This window comes from Schistocerca serialis, chromosome 2, assembly GCF_023864345.2.
Source record: "Schistocerca serialis cubense isolate TAMUIC-IGC-003099 chromosome 2, iqSchSeri2.2, whole genome shotgun sequence".
Lineage (NCBI taxonomy): Eukaryota > Metazoa > Arthropoda > Insecta > Orthoptera > Acrididae > Schistocerca > Schistocerca serialis.
The window spans coordinates 653,720,431-653,735,230 of record NC_064639.1 but is presented as its reverse complement, the minus strand read 5'-3'; positions in this window follow the sequence as shown (position 1 = coordinate 653,735,230).

Genomic DNA, 14,800 nt, shown 5'->3' with positions numbered 1-14,800 from the left:
CCGTGTTAGAGCTCATTTCAGTTTCGTTAGTATGTACTGTACTTCCTCGATTCACCGCCATGATTTCATACGGGATACTCTACCTGTGCTGCTAGAACATGTGCCTTTATAAGTACGACACAACATGTGGTTCATGCACGTTGGAGCTCCTGCACATTTCAGTCGAAGTGTTCGTACGCTTCTCAACAACAGATTCGGTGACCGATGGATTGGTAGAGGCGGACCAATTCCGTGGCCTCCACGCTCTCCTGACCTCAACCCTCTTGACTTTCATTTATGGGGGCATTTGAAAGCTCTTCTCTATGCAACCCCGGTACCAAATGTAGAGACTCTTCGTGCTCGTACTGTGGACGGCTGTGATACAATACGCCATTCTCCAGGGCTGCATCAGCGCATCAGAGATTCCATGCGACGGAGGGTGGATGCATGTATCCTCGCTAACGGAGGACATTTTGAGCATTTCCTGTAACAAAGTGTTTGAAGTCACGCTGGTACGTTCTGTTGCTGTGTGTTTCCATTCCATGATCAATGTGATTTGAAGAGAAGTAATAAAATGAGCTCTAACATGGAAAGTAAGCGTTTCCGGACACATGTCCACATAACATATTTTCTTTCTTTGTGTGTGAGGAATCTTTCCTGAAAGTTTGGCCGTACCTTTTTGTAACGCCCTGTATATACTAGAAGTTGTCATATACCTAAAAAAAGCATGCTAAAAATGGAAATGCATTTATTCGGAATAAATCTGTACATGAACACCATACAAGCGCAAATAGTGACATACACAGACATCATTGTTATACCACACTGTGCAAGAAAGGTGTATATAACTCAGGTTCACATTTGTTTAATAAGCCGCCAAGTAAATTAAAGGCCATAAACAAAACCCACAGCTTTAAAAAATCTGTAACTTCATATCTCTTGGAAAACTGTTTTTACTCAGTAACACAGTATCTTGAAAAATAAGTTAATTTCGGTTGTAACAATAAAAAAATGTAATGTAACAATATAGCAATATAACAATGTAACAATTTATAAATGTAATGTATACAATCAATGTAACAGTATATTAATGTAATGTCATTTTGTGCAACATCTAAGGTATAGTATGTGTAGTTCAAAGATTCAGGACGTAAATAAAAAAATAAAAAAATAAATGTTCTTACATTCAAAATCACTTTCGCATTCAAGCAGACGGATACCAAAAGCCACACCAATTTACATTTTCATATGGCGATATGGGTATGCCAGTCACGTAACCTGCCTTTCTCCAAGCATATTGCAACATAGGCGTATAGCTTGGTGCGGAAGATTGATTGTAAATCGCAGAGAAGTTTGACGAAGAAACAGCGATCATGTATCTTCGCTTGTGGTTTGGCACACTGTATTCTAATGAAATCAGCTGTCCTTCTGATATGGAGCTTGTATTGCCGAAAGGAGTAAACATCAAAGGGTTGGCAATATTTTGGTGTTTTCTTCAGCATAATATCTTTGTTTGAAGAACTTTCATCTTGAAGAGCACGATCTGTATTACCAGACCAGGAATCACAGCGTTATGTTCTGTTCACTTGTTTCTGTTCGCCGAAGACTGAAGTTAAGAAACGTTTCATGTACTCTTCATTCATTTTTCCACTTTTGCTTTCCTCCACATGAATGTTTCGTGGGAAGGTTATTTCAAGATTCTGTGAAATATTTGGGTCGAAATTGCCTCCTGTCTCTTTGAAATAGAACTAAGTACAATTTGTTTGCTATTCTGCCTGTCACTGATCAAGCCACATCATTCGCGTAGCATTGGGTACAGCTATCTACGGAATGCAACACACTAGCTGTAGTTTGCTCTCCTCTGTGAGACACTGCTGATGATGAAGACATTTCATACTGGAACTGACTCTGATCACTGTTCCAAACATTTCCTTTCTCCATACTCTGCTCTGTCATAAACATGTTTACTTCCTCCACAAACTGTCGTGACTTCTGATGTATATTACTATCGTCTTGTATGTCCTTACGTGTGACATACACTGAAGAGCCAAAGAAACTGGTACAACTGCCTAATATCGTCCAGGGCCCCGCGAGCACGCAGAACTGCCGCGATACGACATGGCGTGGGACTCGAATAATGTCTGAAGTAGTGTTGGAGGGAATTGACACCATGAATACTGCATGGCTCTCTATACATCCTTAAGAGTACGAGGGAGTGGAGATTTCTTCTGAGCACCACGTTGCAAGGCACCCCACATAGCTCAATAATGTTCATGTCTCGGGAGTTCGGTGATCAGTGAAAGTGTTTAAACTCAGAAGATTGTTCCCAGAGTCACTCTTTAGCAATTCTGGACGTGTGGGTGTCGCATTATCGTGCTGAAATTACCCAAGTCCGTAGGAATGCACAGTGGACATGAATGGATCCAGGTGACCAGACAAGATGCTTACGTACGTGTCACTATCAGAGTCGTATCTAGACGCATCAGGGTCCCATATCACTCAAACTCCACACGCCCCACACCATTACAAAATGGTTCAAATGGCTCTGAGCACTATGGGACTTAACATCTATGGTCATCAGTCCCCTAGAACTTAGAACTACTTAAACCTAACTAACCTAAGGACATCACACAACACCCAGTCATCACGAGGCAGAGAAAATCCCTGACCCCGCCGGGAATGGAACCCGCGAACCCGGGCGTGGGAAGCGAGAACGCTACCGCACGACCACGAGCTGCGGACTCCACACCATTAGAGAGCTTCCACAAGTTTGAACAGTCCCCTGCTGAAATGGAGGGTCCATGGATTCATGAGGTAGTCTCCTTACCCATACACGTCCATCCGCTCGATACGATTTGACTCATCCGACCAGTCAATAGTCCAATGCTGGTGTTGATGGGCGCAGACGAGTCGTAAAGCTTTATGTCATGCAGTCATCAAGGGTATACGAGTGGGCCTTCGGCTCCGAAAGCCCATATCGATGATGTTTCGTTGAATGGTTCGCACGCTGACACTTATTGATGTCTTAGCATTGAAATCTGCAGAAATTTACGGAAGGGTTGCACTTCTGTCACGTTGAATGATTCTCTTCAGTCGTCGTTGATCCCGTCCTTGCAGGATGTTTTTATGACCGCAGCGATGTCGGAGATTTGATGTTTTACCGGATTCCTGATACTCACGATACACTCTTGAAATTGTCGTACGGGAGAAGCTCCACTTCATCGCTATCTCGGAGATTCTGTGTCCCATCGCTCGCGCGCCGACTGCAACGCCACTTTCAACTCACTTCAATCTTGATAACCTGCCATTGTAGCAGCATTAATCTACCTGCCAATTGCGCCAGACACTTTTCGTCTTACATAGGCATTGCTGACCGCAGTGCGGTATTCTTCCCGTTTACATATGTTTTTGAATACGCATGCCTATACCAGTTTCTTTGGCGGTTCAGTGTATATATGCCTGGATGAAGTGCCATATTCAGCCTTAAGATTGTTGATAAAAGAAATCGAAGCTCTGAAAGTGTCTGCGCCAACTATTTTAGACGCTTCTAGTGCCCAGATTTGCAGATGCTAATAGTGAAGTGTAGATCCATACGACCTTGCACTATCAAATTACGATATTACATGTTCTTTGATAGACTGCAATTGCGACAATCTGTTTCCTTTGAAACGAGCTCCTGTTCATCTTTTGCTAGACATACAGGGTGACACAGAAAAACGGGAACATTTCCAGACTCCAATAAAACTAGAAGCGGCGATGGAAAGAAATTACATTCATAGTAATTGAAACCGTACAACTTTGCCATTTACGAAACACTTTAGATGGCGTCCTGCTGTACGAATACATTCGTGAAATCTGCTGTTGAGATTCCTCATTGACCGCTGGGCTACAGTGAATTGCATGCCGAATTCTCTGTTTTAACTCATCCAGGGTTCTTGGTCGAGTCGTGTAGACTTTGCTCTTGAAGTAGCCCCACAAGAAAAATCACGAACAGATACATCTGGCGATCTAGGGGGCTAGGGAATGTTACCGAATCGCGAGATCACACGGTTGCCATACAGTGTCGCACATATGCCATTGATAGCCGTGCAGTGTGTGATGTCACTCCGTCCCGTTGAAATCAGGGCTCTTGAACGTTTGGAAAGTTGTTCAGTGCAGGCGTAACGAAATTTCGTAACATCTCCACATAACGATCCGCATTGACAGTTATTGTGTTTCCCCGTTCATTTGCGAGAAAATACGGCGATGGAACACCACACCATACTGTTACTGTACTAGCATATAAAGGGCGCTCATGAACGTCATTAGGATTTGTGTTTGCCCAGTAACGGTAGTTCTGTTTATTCATATAACCTGTGAGATGAAAATGTGCCTCATCTGACATCCACAGCTTGTTTAGAAATTCATCGTCATTGTTTATTTTTGTTATCATTTGTTGACAGAATCCTAATGGTAACCGGTAAGCGTTGTCCTTCAATCGTTGCACCATCTGTAGTTTGTACGGATGAACTTTTAAATCAAGATGAAGAATTCTGCGACCACTCTCCCGGGACATGCGAACCACTGCTGCTTGCTTACGAACTGAACGCCGTGGGCTCCGTAAGACAGACTCGCGTACAAAATCAATGTTCGCTGGAGAACGCACACTTCTTGGTCGTCCTGTTTGTTACTTTGTGAGGGCAGATCCAGTCTCTTCAAAGTTATTAATTCAACATTTTATCGCATGTTTCGACGGAACGGCATCATGACGTTCTAAATTACAAAATCGTCGAAGCTCCCTCTGCTCCGCTACCAAACTATCATTGTTTTTATAAAACGTTTTTATGGCTAACGCACGTGATTACTGAAATGGCGGACTGTTTACTCGCTAACTGTCACGAACCCGCAGTGCTGCCACCTGCCCATGACTGCCGCTACTCATTTCAAACATTCCCGTTATTTTGTGTCACCCTGTATAATTTAGAATAAATCTTCAATTTTAATGCACTTATAGCGCCTCATTAGTCTGCTATAATATTGAAGCCACATTTGTAATAGTCCTCATAGATATTCTACAGTACACTGCCACCAATATCTTCTAAACCACTGGGCCTCGATCGGTTTGGTGGACATAGTTCGTACTCACTTTGACTGGACTGTTCCTGTTGCTACGGAGATGAACGTCGTGTGCTGCTTGAGCAGACACATTCAGGTTCAGATTCTTCCTGTACTTCAAAATCAGTGAATCTAAACGGCAGAACGTCATGTATTTCTGTGTCATCTCCATTATATTTTAGAATTATTGTGTTATATAGTATGTCCACGAACTCTCTATCCTCGAGCCCGATTTCATTTCCATATTTAGAACGTCGCAACTTTGTCCCCAATATTTGAACCACAGTCGTAAAAATAAATCTCTTTATGATATCATTGTAGACTACACGGTTTTCACAGCAGCCCGCATGCAAACACTCCAAGGGACACATTCGTACTGCAGCCATACCATTCACGCAACTCGAGCACTTGTAAGTATTTCATTAATTTGTGTCCAGTCTCGCGTCTTGCGTTCGTTCGCTGACACTTATTTCCCTTGTGTAGCAGAGTTTGCTGAAAATGACGATTACATACTATGTAAGGCCACACCGTGCCACCTACGCCAAAGGAAAGAGCCGGGAAATAGTGCATGCACATTGTCAGCTTGTAAGGACTGGCATGCACGCGAGAGTTCTCTACTCTCCGAGAGCGTTTGCGAGTTTTAGTAGATGTGTAAACAGGGACAAAGGTTAGTCGGCTGTTAGCGAAGGGCAATTACTGACGCTACGTGACGTCACTAGTTGCCAGAGGGTTCATGAATTGGTCAACTACTGCCGCAACTTTTAAGCAACTGCTCACTTCTCATCAGGGAATAGTCAACTGCGAGAACGGCGTCCTTGCACTTGCATTTAAGAATGCAAGGACATCCTATGTATGTTGCTCAACTGACTGGACCATGTTGTTCCTTCCATAGTGTGGGAAATCGGAAATGTCAGCTGTTTAATAGTTTGCTATGGAGAAGATAGACTACTTCCATTCTAGACTCAGCTGTGTAATATTTGATATTGACTTCAAACCAATTACGGCTTCATACTCAGTCACTTTAGCGTTCTATGGTTCAAATGGCTCTGAGCACTATGGGACTTAACATCTATGGTCATCAGTCCCCTAGAACTTAGAACTACTTAAACCTAACTAACCCAAGGACATCACACAACACCCAGCCATCACGAGGCAGAGAAAATCCCTGACCCCGCCAGGAATCGAACCCGGGAACCCGGGCGTGGGAAGCGAGAACGCTACCGCACGACCACGAGATGCGGGCATTTAGCGTTCTGATATCGCTTCGACTCCAGATGTAATTGCTTCGGAAATCTTTCGGAAATAAACAAAAACAAGTAACACGGTTGAACAGTTACTAAATAGAATGAGGTCTTTATTCTCCGTAATGAAAACCTAAAGGTTTGCATTACACACTATTCGACGGTACAAAACTGGACTACAGTAGAATTTTCAGTTATCTTTAACTGCCAGTGTTGTTTTCTTTACTTGCCAACACAAAGCCAGATATAGCAGGAATCAACACTAAAAAAAAAAAAAAAAAAAAAAAAAGGTAAGTTCCCCAGCAGAAGAAAAACTGAAATAATTAGTGCTGTAGTTCTTACTTTGTTCATCATGACACTTATTCTGCAATTATCTGTAATTTATAAATAATACCTGTTAACGACTAGTAACAACAGTTACTGGAGATAGACTAGGTAGATAAAAATTACTAAAATAAGTGGTTATCCGAACGTGTATACGTTACAGTTTCGTATGTGATGGCGCTCAATAAATTTAGTATCTGCGTATTTATTTAAAAAATAACACTGTCGTAAAGGATTACAGCTATTACCAAGTGCAGTATATGTCCGAGTCCAATCGTGAAGAGAAATTGGCAGCAAAACATCTGGTAATGTTCTTGGGCGGAAACAGCTTTGATGAAGAAGTTAAACTTCCCGGACACGTCTACAGAGAAAATAAAATAAACTCACACTTAACCCACTTAGATCACCGAGCGCTATACTGTAATGTAAATTTTAAGTAGTCTGTATTTTGCACTAACCGTCTAGGCGTGGGCTAGGGATAAGATGTTTGTTTAGTGCCCAAAAAATTCTCAGTTACTGGTTCGAACTCCTCTGCTACTTGAATTCTGAATAAAAAAAACATCAGCCATGACGGCCGAAGACTTTCGGCATAAGAAGTCATCCTTATTTCTTCACGATCTTGTCAAAGAGGATGGAGGAGCGGACCGAAGGTCAGAATACTGTCTTGCCCCTGGGGTGGGAAACTGCCCCTACAAGGCAGAAGAATCAGCAATGATCAACGGCGTGAGAATTCCCGAAGGGAATGGAAACCACTGCATTGAGGACACATACACTGACGGAAAAAAATCGCAACACCAAAAGTAATCTTAAAATTCTTTCTGCATGATATTGTAATGTGATTCATAGCAAATATGCCGGCCGGAGTGGCCGAGCGGTTAAAGGCGCTACAGTCTGAAACCGCACGACCTCTACGGTCGCAGGTTCGAATCCTGTCTCGGGCATGGATGGGTGTGATGTCCTTAGGTTAGTTAGGTTTAAGTAGTTCTACGTTCTAGGTGACTGATGACCACAACAGTTGAGTCCCATAGTGCTCAGAGCCATTTGAACCATAGCAAATATGCAGTACATGTCACTTATGTGAACTGAGAATTATCGTACCTGTCTTCTGTCGTTCCCATTCATTTAAAGGATTGTAACGATAAATCGCTGAACTGCCTCTTTTTTTGTAGTCACTGGACCCGTGAACGACATTCATACCGCAAACAAATAGCAAACAATGAACAGTTGTTGCGTGCCAACCTTGTATGGGGTAGATTATGATGATGATGTTTGGTTTGTGGTGCGCTCAACTGCGCGGTTATCAGCGCCTATACAAATTCCCAACCTTTTTTCATCCCAATCTCACCTGTTTCATGAATGATGATGAAATGATGAGGACAACACAAACACCCATTCATCTCGAGGCAGGTGAAAATCCCAGACCCCGCTGGGAATCGAACCCGGGACCCATTGCTCGGGAAGCGAGAACGCGACCGCGAGACCACGAGCTGCGGACTGTATGGGGTGGTAAAACGGGTAAAACTTTCAAAGCCCCGGACCTAAGCTATCTCGCTACATTACGGCAATGTCGACACACGGCGGCCGCAATGAAAATATTTCGCCACTGACGCTGGGTCAGGGCGAAACATAACATAGGCGTTTCTGGCGAGCCAAGCAGCAGACTTCAGCAGAATGTAGTGAGTCAGAGCAGCCAAACAGGGTCACGTTATGTGACGATAGAAAGACTAAGGCGATTGCAACAGACGGTACGAAGAGCTTATATGAACCAGTTCTATGCTATCACAAACTCGTTAAGCAAGCACAGCAGAAGGGAAAGTGCTGATAGCTTCGTAATAGCAAGATCTATGTGGTCATGACTTCGGGTAAACATTAGCCACTACTTCACTTCATAAATACCCCAGCAGTTTAGCCCGTAAGCCAGTCGGTCAGACGGATCGACGGCGTACAGGACGTTCGCACTAGAATCCCTGATTGCAGTGAAGTGACGTCTGATACAAGTCTGTTGTGGATTTCCTGCACGCTACGGACAATAACAGCCGCTACTGGGAGGGTTGGCTATTTTTTTCATAGTCTCCATTCGCAGAGTTCAACACCACAATCTTGCTGTGTCGCAGATGGGAGGACCTGGAGGTTCAAATGGTTCAAATGGCTCTGAGCACTATGGGACTTAACTTGAGGTCATCAGTCCCCTAGAACTGAGAACTACTTAAACCTAACTAACCTAAGGATATCACACACATCTATGCCCGAGGCAGGATTCGAACCTGCGACCGTAGCGGTCGCGCGGTTCCAGATTGTAACGCCTAGAACCGCTCGGCCACATCGACCGGCAGACCTGGAGGTCTTTCTGTTCCACCACGATAAGGGCACCAGCGTTCCCGACATCCCGGCGAACTGAATAGAGTCTACCTCGACGGCAGGCCAATATCGTCGAACTTCACGGCTACACAGCAACCGTCATCGCGGTACGACGAATGACGAGAAAGTGCGGTGAGTGGGAGGGGACACAGCACCTCCTAAGCCGGCATGTGCAGGTTCAACATACGCGCCGCCGTAAGTCACTGCCACGGCACAGCCCGTGCCGGGTCCTCCGCTAGCGGCGAAACGCCATTGCAGCAGGCGGCTGGAACGAAGTGTGCGGTGTCAGCTGCCGTGAGCGGGCTGAAGGCCGCTTACGACGCGGCTCCTCGGCGGGCATTGACAGACGATGCCAACCACGAGTCAAGACGCTACCTGTATTTTTATGGAAATAAGTAAGTAATTCTGAATCTTCTTTCACTGCTCCTACTGCGCGACCACAGGTCACTACCATCCTTCCGAGAAAAATTGGCAACGAGTGAACTGGGAGAGTGCCTCCTAACACAGAACCAACTCTACTCACACCCTCCCAATAGTCGCCTCTTGCACAGCGCTGACACCACCTGCCGAACTCAGAGAGTTGTGCCCGCCGAAAACGGCCGCACGACGATGCTAAATGAACCGTCCCACAGTTCCACTTCCTTCCGAGAAGGACCGAACATAGCCGACTGACAGGTCGGGCGTTGGCCCACATGCTGTCCGCACACGCTGCATGCATGAAGCTTGGCACGCCGTGGGCCCTGCTGTAGACGTCCTCGATATTATTCTTTTGAAAACAGATGAAAATCAGAGGAGCGAAAATGGGACTGTATGGAGGATGATCTATGACAGTCAAGGCGACAAATTGCTGTAGATATCGAAGTGTTCGTGTGTGTTCTGTAGATGTCATGATGAAGGAGAGGGTGCTCCATGTGTGGATGGATGAATTCTTCGAATTCGAAACTCAGTTGTAGCATGCTGTTTCTCACGCACCGAAATAGTTACGCTACATATCACCATGTTACTCACTACAATTCGGAGCCCTCCAGTGGCAGAGGGTGTTGTGACTGACAATTCGCAATTTTTCACAAACACAACTTTTAATGATGTAAGTTCACAAGGTTGATAACTGAACATACAAACGAAAGGTAACAGTAACGAAAAAAGTCTCCTAATTGAGGCAAACAAAAGTTCACTTCTAATTTTCCGCAAAGGCTCGTGGTGACACTCCCACACACTGGTAACAGTCCAATTCCGAGACGAAGATGTAATCTTCAACGGTCACAGTACACGAGGTCGGCATCCGGCGTGAAGTGGACTTTGGGCCTGGTTGGTTGGTTGGTTTGGGGAAGGAGACCAGACAGCGTGGTCATCGGTCTCATCGGATTAGGGAAGGATGGGGAAGGAAGTCGGCCGTGCCCTTTCAGAGGAACCATCCCGGCATTTGCCTGGAGTGATTTAGGGAAATCACGGAAAACCTAAATCAGGATGGCCGGACGCACTTTGGGCCTGGTTCTAGCACCTAAATAGCTGTCTCCAGCCAATCAGGTTTTGGCGTAGTGATACTTCCTGCAGGTCGTGGCTCGAGCTCCCCCTGCAGTAAGTAATGCTCGGAATGTCTGTTTCCATTAAATAGCCGGTGTTTACTATGGTGCTTTTGGGTACACTTTGGGTATAGACAACATCGTCCTCTGTGGTGTTATATGGGTTGCTGGCCCTCAGGGGCTACCTTACCTCCCGTATAACAGAGGGCTCCAAATATGTATACGTGAAGAATAAATATGTGGAATGTTAATAACGTTTATTTTAAATTAAAAGCTGTAAGAGTTTTCACATTAAAAATTCGGAGGCTTTGCTTTTCAGCTCACCTTCTTATATTGACGGCCTTAGAGGCGCATTACGCTTCGTTGGGCCACACTCGATGCTTGTCTCGGCAGAACATTCGATTCTATTAGTTCTATTAGCGAATCACATACACTGACGGAAAAAAACCGCAGCACCAAGGAGGAGTTGTGTGACTTAAAAACGAAAGTTGTTTCTACATCTGAAAGACGATGTCTATTTAGCTTTCGTACCAGTGGCATAAGAGTGGCGCTAATAGCGCTACTATGAGAATGCAAATCAGGTATGCTGTAAATAAACGTTGTAACGGTCATGGGCGTTAGTTACCTCTGAGATTGGACGTGGAGAGCAGATGCTAGCTAAGAATGCCTTTAAGGCACAAAGACGCCATTATCAACACCTCACTGAGTTTGAACCAGGTCATGTGATAGGGTTACGAGTAGCTGGATGTTCCTTATTCGACGCTGCAGAAAGCTTGAACATGGTTCAAATGGTTCAAATGGCTCTGAGCACTATGGGACTTAACTTCTAAGGTCATCAGTCCCCTAGAACTTAGAACTACTTAAACCTAACTAACCTAAGGACACCACACACATCCATGCCCGAGGCAGGATTCGAACCTGCGACCGTAGCAGTCGCGCGGTTCCAGACTGTAGCGCCTTTAACCGCATGGCCACCCCGGCCGGCCACTTGAACATGAATGTAGCCACTGTACATGATTGCTGGCAGCAGTGGGCACGAGAACGTACCGTCATGTGGCACCACTGAGAGGGAAGATCACTGTGTTCGGCATATGTCTTTGCTGCCTGTAGTGCATCTGCAGCAGCAATTGGAGCACCAGTTGACACCACAGTGACACGACCAACTGTTACAAGCAGCTCCGAGCCAGTCGCCCTGTAGCGTGCATTCCTTTGACCCAAAATCACGGCCATTTGCGAGAGCTCATTGGTGGTCAGGGTAGGACTGTTGTGTTCTCTGATGAAAGCTGGTTCTGCCTTATCGCCAGTGACGGCCGTGCATTGGTTAGAAGGAAGCCAGCTGAGGGCTTGCAACCAACCTGTCTGCCTGTTGGACACACTGGCCCTACACCTGAAATTATGGTGTGGGGTGCGATTTCGCATGACTTCAGGAGCACTCTCGTGGTTATTCTACAAACTCTGACTGCAAATTTGTACGTCAGTCTGATGATTCGACCTATTCTACTGCCATTCCTCTACAGCATTCCAGGGGGTGCTTTTCAACAGAATAACGCTCACCCATATACCGCTGTTGTAACCCAACATGGTCTGTGAAGTGTTGACTAGTTGCGCTGGCCTGCTTGATCACCAAACGTCTAAAAAATGAGACTGACAGAACATGCAAAATGGCTAATCAGATATGGCTAGAGGACAAATGTAAGTCTATAGAAGTATGTATATCTAGCGGAAAGCCAGATATTGCGCAAGAAAATTAAAGGGGTCTTTGGAGAAAAGAGGAGCAGCTGTATCAAGATCAAGAGCTCATATGGGAAAACAGAAGTAAAAGCTGAAAGATGCAAGGAATATGTAGAGAAGCTATACAAGGTAAACTAACGTGAAAGCAATATTATAGAAAGCGAAGTAGGTGAAGAAGAGACGGGAGATATGACACTGCGAGAAGAATTTGATAGAGCGCTGAAACACTTGAGCCAAGCAATGCCCCTGGAGTAGACGACATTCCCTTATGACTACTGATATTCTTCGAGAGCCAGCCGAAAAAAAAACTTTTCCAACTGGTGTGCAAGGTATAAGAATCGGATAATACCTTCAGCCTTAAAGAAGAATGAAAGAATTCCATTTCCGAAGATGGCAGGTGCTGGCAGATGTGAATACTACCGAACCTTCAGTTTAATAAGCAGTGGTTGCAAAATACTGACATGTAGAAGCCTACCCCGGGAAAGCTAGTTTGTGTTCTGGAGAAACGTTGGAACACTTGAGGCAGTGTTGACACATCGTAGACAACAGTTTAAAGAAAGGCAAACCTGCGTTTATAGCTTTTGTAGACTTATGTTGGAGAAAGTTTTGGAGATGTTGACAGGAGTACTCTCTTTGAAATTCTGAATGTAGCAAGGGTAAAATACGGGGAGTGGAAGGTTACATGCAACTTCTACAGAGACCAGATGGTACTTGTAAGAACTGAAGGACATGACAGGTGAGCACTAGTTGAGACAGGAATGAGCCAGAGTTGTAGCTTATCCCTGATGTTATTCAATGTACACGGAGCAAGCAGTAAAGGAAGCCAAAGAAAAATTTGGAGAAGGAATTAAAGTTCAGTGAGAAGGAATAAAAACTTTGAGGTTTGTCGATGACGTTGCAATTCTGTCAGAGACAGGAAATGACTCGGAAGAGGACCTGAACGGAATGGCGATGTCTTGGAAGAAGGATGTAAGACGAACATTACCAAAAGTAAAAACAGGGTAATGAAAAGTAGTTGACTTAAATCAGACGATGCTGAGGGAGTTAGTTTAGGAAATGGGACACTAGATGAGTGGCCAGTAATGTAGCTGATGATGGCCAAAGTTGACAAGATATAAAATGTAGACTGGCAATAGGGTATTTGAATGTGTCCTGAAAATTGTCTTAAATGATTAATTATGTGATTTTATGCTCTTAACATGCATTTTTTCCTCTTGAATTTCAGTATTCTTTTATAAAAACGGAAATGAAAGTCAAATAATTTGGTAGTCCGCTAAAACGATCTATTCGTCTCATGTGATGCCTGTGACGTCACTGGCTAGCTTAATGCCCCTACTATCATAGTGCTAATTCACAGTGACGTCTTGTTTGAGAATTTACGTTTCGGAAAAGGGTTAAAATGGTATGTAGTGTCATACTGGACAAGTATATATACAAAAACTCCTGAAAATTTGTTTCTGAGTGTTCTAGAGAATGAGAAGGTGCATCATTTTTCACGAAGATAAAGTAAGTCTGTCTCAGACAACGACGTTTGTGTCGCATTCATGTTGTACACGCGTTATATCTCTCCGTATAGAAAACCTCATCGTCCTACACCTCTTTTTATTGTTGGCGTATGGTGATATCTTCACTACTAGCAATACTTCCCTAAAAATGAATTGTTTATTCACAAAGTAAATGTACTTATCCCCTGTTGTCAATTTCTCAGACTAAGATTAATGTGAAGCTATATATAATAAATCCCACAATCGAAACAAGTGCTGCAATTAATTCTTGCTAACGCTATTTTCGTATTTCGTGTAAAACTTTTAAAAATGTTTGAGCAGTTCGGTATTCGAACATGTGACATCGTTTTCAGCAGTCGTATGCGCTCTCCTTTGCGCCACCAAACACCCCTTGGATGCAACGTCTCTGCTGCGTATCTTCTACAATGGAAATCCGCACTTAGATTTGCCAAGAATAATTTTATTGTGGTTTGGGTCGTATCTCATGACTGATAGTCGACAACCTAGTTATAATATACGGAACCATTTCCCAAAATTTCTTGGTTTTGAGCGAGTTTAATGATGTTGCAGGAAGCAGGGAAAGGAATGTCCGTCGTTGTACGTATCTCTGCTCTAAATGGGTGGAGAATAAACTCATCAGCTCTCGCAGGGCTTCCACTATAAGCATTTACAAAATTACTTTCTATTGTGACTTAAACGCTGTAATTCCGTTTTCCATCACTAAAAACCTAAACTGTTTGTAGAAAAACTACCTAAAAACCTTGTAACTTCGGCCAACGCTCATATAATATGCCTGATACATCACTAGAGCATCAGCCAATGACAAAGCGTTTTTGGTCACGTGAGCAAATCTTGATATCTAATGATTTTTAAGATTTAATTACATAAAAATAAAAGATATTTCATGTGAATATAGACCTAAATGCTATTTAAATATTATAGTCAATAACAACAATCCGAACCATATTTTTAACGTAAGAAAATAGCCTATTTCAAGAAAAACGTTTTTCAAGAAGAGAAATTTGTTAACATCGAATACAAATTT